Source organism: Lygodium microphyllum, chromosome 3 (assembly GCF_053477565.2).
Source record: "Lygodium microphyllum isolate KBCC chromosome 3, Lygodium_microphyllum_v1.1.10, whole genome shotgun sequence".
In the NCBI taxonomy this organism is placed as follows: domain Eukaryota; kingdom Viridiplantae; phylum Streptophyta; class Polypodiopsida; order Schizaeales; family Lygodiaceae; genus Lygodium; species Lygodium microphyllum.
The window spans coordinates 125702660-125710007 of NC_141137.1; the positions used below are offsets into that span (position 1 = coordinate 125702660).

Here is a 7348-nt window from a genome sequence, read left to right on the forward strand (position 1 = left end):
CGCAAAACTTGGCACAAAGAGGTGTATGCTTAGGGAGGAGTGCGAAGCCCAAATCAACCCAAGTACATGTATGCAGACCACGGCATATCAACCATGCAATATCCAAGTGAAGAAGATCCCACTCTCAGAAGACTCAAAGCTCAATAGTATAAACCACCTGTTCAATGTCTATCAAACATCCAACAATGCTCCCACTAGCACAAAAGCCGTATGGATCAAGCCAAGAAGCTCAAGAAGGGTATATGAGAGCACCAGTGATGAAAGATCCAAGACCAAACATCAATAAGACGTCATGAGCATATAGGCTCTGTAGCCTCCAATTAGAGCATCCATAGACATCAATTGTATCCCAAATACAACTCTGGAAATCCAAGAAATATCCCAAGTAAGTTTTCGTGGACAAGGCACTAGTAGCAATTGGCTCCAAACAATGTAAGTAGCATGTAGTAGTGGCATAGGCCAAGCATGCCAAGACCGATCAGACATAGGTAACATACATGCCATATATACATCCAAGACGGAGCATCAAATGCATTCCAAAGACAAGCTCAAGCTCAAATGAAGATCCGAAACCAAAGACAAGCTCGATGTCGCACCCCGAAGGTCAATACTTTATTGCATATCCCAAAGACATAGCCCGAAACCAATAGGCATAACCAAACTGGACGTAAAATAACTTGTCAACCAAGGTAGCATAAATCCCAACCAACAACGAAGTGTCCACATTCAAATCAAGGCTCAATAGCTCTCAAATAGCATATCTGGGCATAAACCATGATGACCAAGCATCAATACATCCAACATGACACTCGAATGTCAACAAAGAGCATTATGCATAAGCCGTCCATGATAAAACCTTGCTGCCCAAACAATATACAACAGTAAATCCTTGCATAAATCGAGCTATGGAAGCTCAAACCAAGTCCTAAAGCATCTCAAAACATTAGGCAAACATCCCCAAAATATCTGGGTGTCAAATACCAAGCCTCGGGAGCATCACATAAGCTAAGTGCATGACATTTTCTTACTGTAAATCAACTCAGATCTATTGCAAAAAATTTTGTGATGAGAATTTGGCAGATCTGACATCGCCATCACGTCCGAATCATGCCAAAACCCCACGTTAGACTCTTACCTTGCCTAAATTGGGTTTTGAATATCCAAGATATGAGAAAAAATGGGAATTTTGAGCCAAATTTTGAAACAAGCGCAAAAACAAAACATGAGCTGACTATGGGACCTACTAGTTATGCTAAGGATAAGGGGGAAAATGGGGGCATGCAAGGTGCCTAATGAAACCAAGGAACACTTGCAAAGAGCCTATGAGGACCAGGGAGAGGCGGGAGATGAAATCTTACCTCAGGGGGAGGAAGCCATGGCTGGCATTGAAGCTCCAAGCTCTAGATCTTCAATCCGGGCTAAAACAATGCCGGGCCAAGCTCCATGATCAAGCTCTAATCCAAAGCTCCATGATCAATCCGGGCTAAAACAATGCCGGGCCAAGCTCCATGGTCAAGCTCTAATCCAAAGCTCTGATACTAGTTGAAAGGTGAGAAGAAGGATCAAAGCTTGCTTGGAAATGAGCTATGGTGGAGAGTAAGAGCAAGAAGAGAGAGTGACATAAATGGAAACTCCAACAGTCACAATGTGTGACCGGGCCTTCCTTTATTCAAATTTTCACTAAAAGAATAAAGAATAAAGTGAGGGTGACGAGCGTCTGCCACCTACAATGTGTAGTGGCGGGTACTATCAGTGTAGTAATACATGGGCGGCTAGGTAGAGGCGCCTTTACCCCCAACACATTCCAAGTCGTCCAATTGTGCCAACAGCCCTAGAAATGGAGGAATGTTAAATCTTCATATGTAGTTGGGCCAAAAAAGGGTATTTGGGTTGAGCAAAGTTCCAATCAAAGGAGCACAAAAACATGCCAACCACATCTCACAAAATAGTAGATAATAGGGACCAGATTTTTCATGCCAAATGGCTTGGAAGAAAATGGTGGTGAGAAATTTTCACAAAGGTGAAGCAAAAAAAAAAAATCCATTTGAGATCTGGTGTTTTGCAAGTGTCATAATGAGAGGTAGCCCACCAACCATGGCATGCCAAAGGAAGAATTTACTTTGGTGTAGTGTCTTATTGAACCAACCCTCCATGATTGTCATTTTCCACCAATATTGACATTTGTGCACACCCTAAACAGTATTGGCCTTAGTGAACATCCAACTATGGTCCTTAATCATAAAATGCTATATTTGATTAGCCAAAGAATTTCCAATTGGAGTCACCTACAAGGTCCCAATCTTGCAACGGTTGATTAAGAAAGAGGGAAGAAAGGGCTCTGTGGTTGTAGTGTTATCAAAACCTGGTCCCACAAGTTCCTACAACCTTAAGTGATGTGAAAAAACCTCCATGAGTAGATAAGATGGGTGGGTAGGAAGCAAACTGCATAGGAGAGTCTTGCGAATGGTCAGCAAGGGTCTTCGGAGAAAATGATTTTTTAGGGTCCATCGAGACTGCAACAGTAGGAAGAAAGATGTTGTTAATGGTAATTTAAGAAGGAAAACTAGAAATGCAATCACATATACTCTTTTTATGTATTAGTATTTTTGGAACTTTAGTGTATTACTTTTAGACACTTGTATTATTATTGTAATTATGGACATCATCATATTATCATGGATGTATTACTTTGTGAGAGCCTCTTGTGTAGATTATATCTATCACTCGTAGTTGTATTTGTCGCACCATATGTTGCATGGGTTGCCCACATGTATGTGTAATTAGATTAGCATAGTCTAGGTTTGTTTAGGCTAAGGTTCAAGCATGCAATGAGGTTTGATTGGCCTAGAGCCCACTACGTCGGTAGGAAGCCCAAAAAAGGGCGCAAACTCTAATTCACAGTTGTGGAAACCCTAAATGCAAAAGGACGTAACCCTCACTACAAAGATATGGAGGTATAGCGACGGTGGTTTTCGACGCAAAAAAATAGCGGCGTCACTATAGCGATGGTTCCTAGACGAAAAAAATATGGGCCGAAACTTGAGCACGTTATTTTGCGCGCATACACGAAAGAGAGAGCGAAAGGGAGAGAGAACATCTTGCATTTGAGAGGGAGAGGGAGAGAAAGAGGGAAAAGGAAAGCTTCTCACCACTACTGTTGCCGTTCACAAAGAAGAGGAGGAAGTGTGCGGAGGGCGAAGAGGAGCTGCCGTTGCAAGGAGGAGCCGCCAAATCCATCTTCGAGCCTTTACGGTGAGTGCATTGTTCCTTCTTGCTTTGTTTTTGTGTTTTCTCTTTCTCTTTTACTTGTTTTTGTTAAAATTCATGTGTATTGAGAGAGAGAGGAAATGAGAGAGAAAAATAGGGAGACGGAGAGGGAGGGAGAGGAAATGAGAGAGGGAGAGCAAGAGGGAGAGGGAGAGGAAGAGAGGGAAACATTAAACATAATAGGGAAAGAGAGAAAGAGAGGGAGAGGGAGAGGGAGAGGGAGGAAATGAGAGAGGGTGAGGAAGAGAGGGAAACATTAAACATAATAGGAAAAGAGAGAAAGAGAGAAAGAGAGGGAGAGGGAGAGGGAGAGGGAGAGGGAGAGGGAGAGGGAGAGGGAGGGAGAGGAAATGAGAGAGGGAGAGGAAGAGAGAAAAAACATTAAACATAATAGGAAAAGAGAGAAAGAGAGGGTGAGGGTGAGAGAGGGAGAGGAAGAGAGAAAAGGATAGAAGGAACAAGAGAAAGAGGGAAAAAACATTAAATATAATAGGGAAAGAGAGAAAGAGAGGGAGAGGGAGAGGTAGGGAGAGGAAGAGAGAAAAGGAAATGAGATAGGGAGAGGAGAGAGAAAAAACATTAAACATAATAGGGAAAGAGAGAAAGAGAGGGTGAGGGTGAGGGAGGGAGAGGAAATGAGAGAGGGAGAGGAAAGAGAGTGGAACATTAAACATAATAGGAAAAGAGAGAAATAGAGGATGAGGGTGAGGGAGGGAGAGGAAATGAGAGAGGGAGAGGAAGAGTGAAAAGGAAAGAAGGAAAAAGAGAGAGAGGGAAAAAACATTAAACATAATAGGGAAAGAGAGAAAGAGAGGGAGGGGAAGAGAGAAAAGGAAATGAGAGAGGGAGAGGAGAGAGAAAAAACATTAAACATAATAGGGAAAGAGAGAAAGAGAGGGTGAGGGTGAGGGAGGGAGAGGAAGAGAGAAAAGGAAAGAAAAAATGAGAGACAGAGAGAGAAAACATTAAACATAATAGGGAAAGAGAGAAAGAGAGGGAGAGGGAGAGGGAGGGAGAGAGACGAGGGAGAGGTGGTTTTCTTGTTTGTTGTTGTTGTTGTTGTTGTTGTTGTAGTTTTTTTTCTTTTCTTGTTTATTGTTGTTTAGTTTTCTTGTTTTTTTTTTGTAGTAGTAGTAGTTTTTTCTTCTTTTCTTGTTTATTGTTATTGTAGTAGTAGTAGTTGTTGTGGTTGTTGTTGTTGTTGTTTTTTCTTCTTTTCTTGTTTATTATAGTGGTAGTGGTAGTGGTGGTCATGCTCGTGGTCGTGGTCGTGGTCATGGTCATGGTCGTAGTCGTAATCGTAGTCATAGTTGTAGTCATAGTCGTGGTCATAGTCGTAGTCGTTGTAGTCGTGGTCATAGTCGTAGTCGTTGTAGTCATGGTTGTAGTAGTAGTAGTGGTTTTCTTGTTTGTTGTTGTTGTTGTTGTTGTTGTTGTTATTGTTGTAATAGTTTTGTTAAAGAAAATGAGAGAGGGGGAGGAAGAGAAAAATGAAGAAGGAACGAGAGAGAGGGAATAAACATACAACATAATAAAGAAAGAGAAAAAGAGAGAGAGATGGAAGGAGAGGAGATAATGAATGGATAAAAAACAAAGAGAGAGTGGTGGCGAGGTCCGTGCAACACCACGAGATGGGAAACACTTTGACATACGTTAATTTGTGGGTGGGTGGGTGGAGATGATCAAGCAACACCACGAGTAAGTGGATAGAGATGATCAAGCAATAAAAGTGACATGCACGCCTCATTTATGGTGGAGTTTGCTAGAAGCTAAGAAGGAAACCAATGTCTTATGCACCTTAAGAACGAGAGAATTTTCTCTATATAAAGACCAAGGAAGACTTAGATATTGTAGAATTTTCTCTATATAAAGACCAAGGAAGACTCAAATATTGCTCACAACTTGCATTGAACAAAACACAGTGACCAAGGAAGACTCAAATATTGTAGAAACCGTAGGACTCACAAACACTAGAAAAGGCCTATATGATGACTTCTATTAGGAATGTTGCAAGTTACATGAAAGGTTTTTAACACCCCTACAAGATCATGTACAATCGTTGCCAGCAGAAGGTTGATTTGAGAGTTTGGGTCCCGTAAATTTAACAGCAAGAACAAAGGACATGTACAAAAAATAGGCTGTTTGTCAAAGGCAAGCCACTATTAGTATTCAAGAAGATTGCCTGCAGGGCTACCAAGGACCAAAACTGATTCGGATCTCATACAAATTACACCTCCTTTTCTTTTTTGCATGCTAGTGCAGCTTTAAACAGCCCAAAAGTAACCTCTTGCTTGCATGATATGTTTTAAACTATTCATAATCCTGGGAAATTCAAAGAAAAGACAGGATTCTTTGCCACCCAAGCCTACCCTGCTTACTCTATTGTTGCAGGGGCTTCCCCCAATTATGAGGTCAATCTTTCCCACTGCATCCACAATCTTAGCCAACTTATCATCAGTAAGATCTCTAACATCATCCTCCATTTGAAATCGGCCTGTTTGGCCAGTTTTGTTCCACCAGCAGAGCTGGCTATTATGTTTTTACATTTATCATTGATCTCCACAATAACAACAGCCTTCAAAATTATACCAAATTTGTACAATGCCACTTCTGCCCCACCAAGGCCCGAGAATAAGGAAAGAACTATTAAACCTTGTAGATATAATTCTTTCAGTGTGGTGAAAGATGTTATGCAATAGTATTGACCTGAAATGAGTTGCCCAATGCATCATACCGATCTGAAAGGGTAGAGTAGCCTCGAGTGTGGTCATGATCATATCCAAGCACCAACTCAATCTCATGGGGTTCAAGTGGGGCAGCTTGGCCTGGGCTAACCCAGACCAAGTTCCATCTTTTGCATGCCAGGACAATCTCCTGTTGAAGATAAGAAGGTATCTCACTTTCTTTGTGGGAAGAAAATATTTTTCTGATCAGTCCACATAGAGTGCTAGGGGCACGCCGTGTGTTTATGCAATTCAACTTCTCTCTCGGTTCCCATGGATGCTAATACTTCTTTATTTCTGAAAGCACCTCAAAGATTGTCATGGGAGTAGGGGGAAGGATCAACCTTCTTCCATCTACTGGAAGGTTATGAACATAACCACGAGGCCTAAAGCATGCTGAAAAATATCTAGAGTCTGTGAACTCTGGATCTATGCCATTAAAATGCCGTTTGATGGTCTCGTACTCTGAATTGGGAACGTTCTCAACATTTTCAAAATAGAAAAAGGGAGGGGCTTCCATCAAACTATTCAATGGTTTTGGCGTGCCTTTAAAAAAGCCAAGAATTCCAAACCCCATGCCCTTTTTGAACTTGAAGGGTGGGATAGAACCTAGATGTGGACGCGCGATGTTTTTCCATTCATAGATTGAGTCTCGAGCCAGTGAACACTTGAGTGAACACTTGAGTCTTCACTCAAGTGTTCACTCTCAAGTGTTCACTCAAGTAAACACTTGAGAGTGCCAGTGAACACTTGAGTCTTCACTGGCACTCTCATCCAAGTCTAGAGCAGGAGTAATGCTGATCTTTGTTTTAAGGCCCAAGTAACTGTACCATAACTTAAGGGCTCTTTCATCTGCCCAATATATTTTGCTACAGATACCTCGTGAGGGTCCAGCATGTCTAGTTATTTGAACACTCTTGGATATTTTAAATGAGTGTTCAACCTCTCTTGCCATAGGAATCTTCTTGCCCTGCAGTGAGGGAGAAATCAAGTGATTATGCCTCCCTCCCTCCCCTCACACTCTCGCTTTGTTTCATAGATGATGCTGTAGGCTTTGAATATTTGAAGACCATTTTACAGAAACAATACTGCATTTTACATAACGAACCATGCCATTTCTTTCAAAGGTCCAAATATGCACAAAGTCATAGACAAAGGATTGAGAAAGAACCCCGTAAATACATAAGCTGGGAATCATGTTCCTTGCTCCCATACAAAAGAGAGGGCATGTCTTGAGCATGGTATATACAAATTATTATCCTTTTCAGGCTATGAATTCTTCTCCCAATCTAATCGCTACCCTGGCCCCTCCAAGCTTGCCACAACTTCCCCTGAGAATGCCCATTCCACTCACATAC

At 41.7% G+C, this 7348-nt stretch overlaps 1 pseudogene; it reads right to left on the bottom strand.

Moving 5' to 3' along the window:
• Nucleotides 1-5531: 5531 nt before the first annotated feature.
• Nucleotides 5532-6567, bottom strand: LOC148038864 (DNA (cytosine-5)-methyltransferase DRM2 pseudogene; annotated as a pseudogene).
• Between the last annotated feature and the right edge of the window lie 781 nt (nucleotides 6568-7348).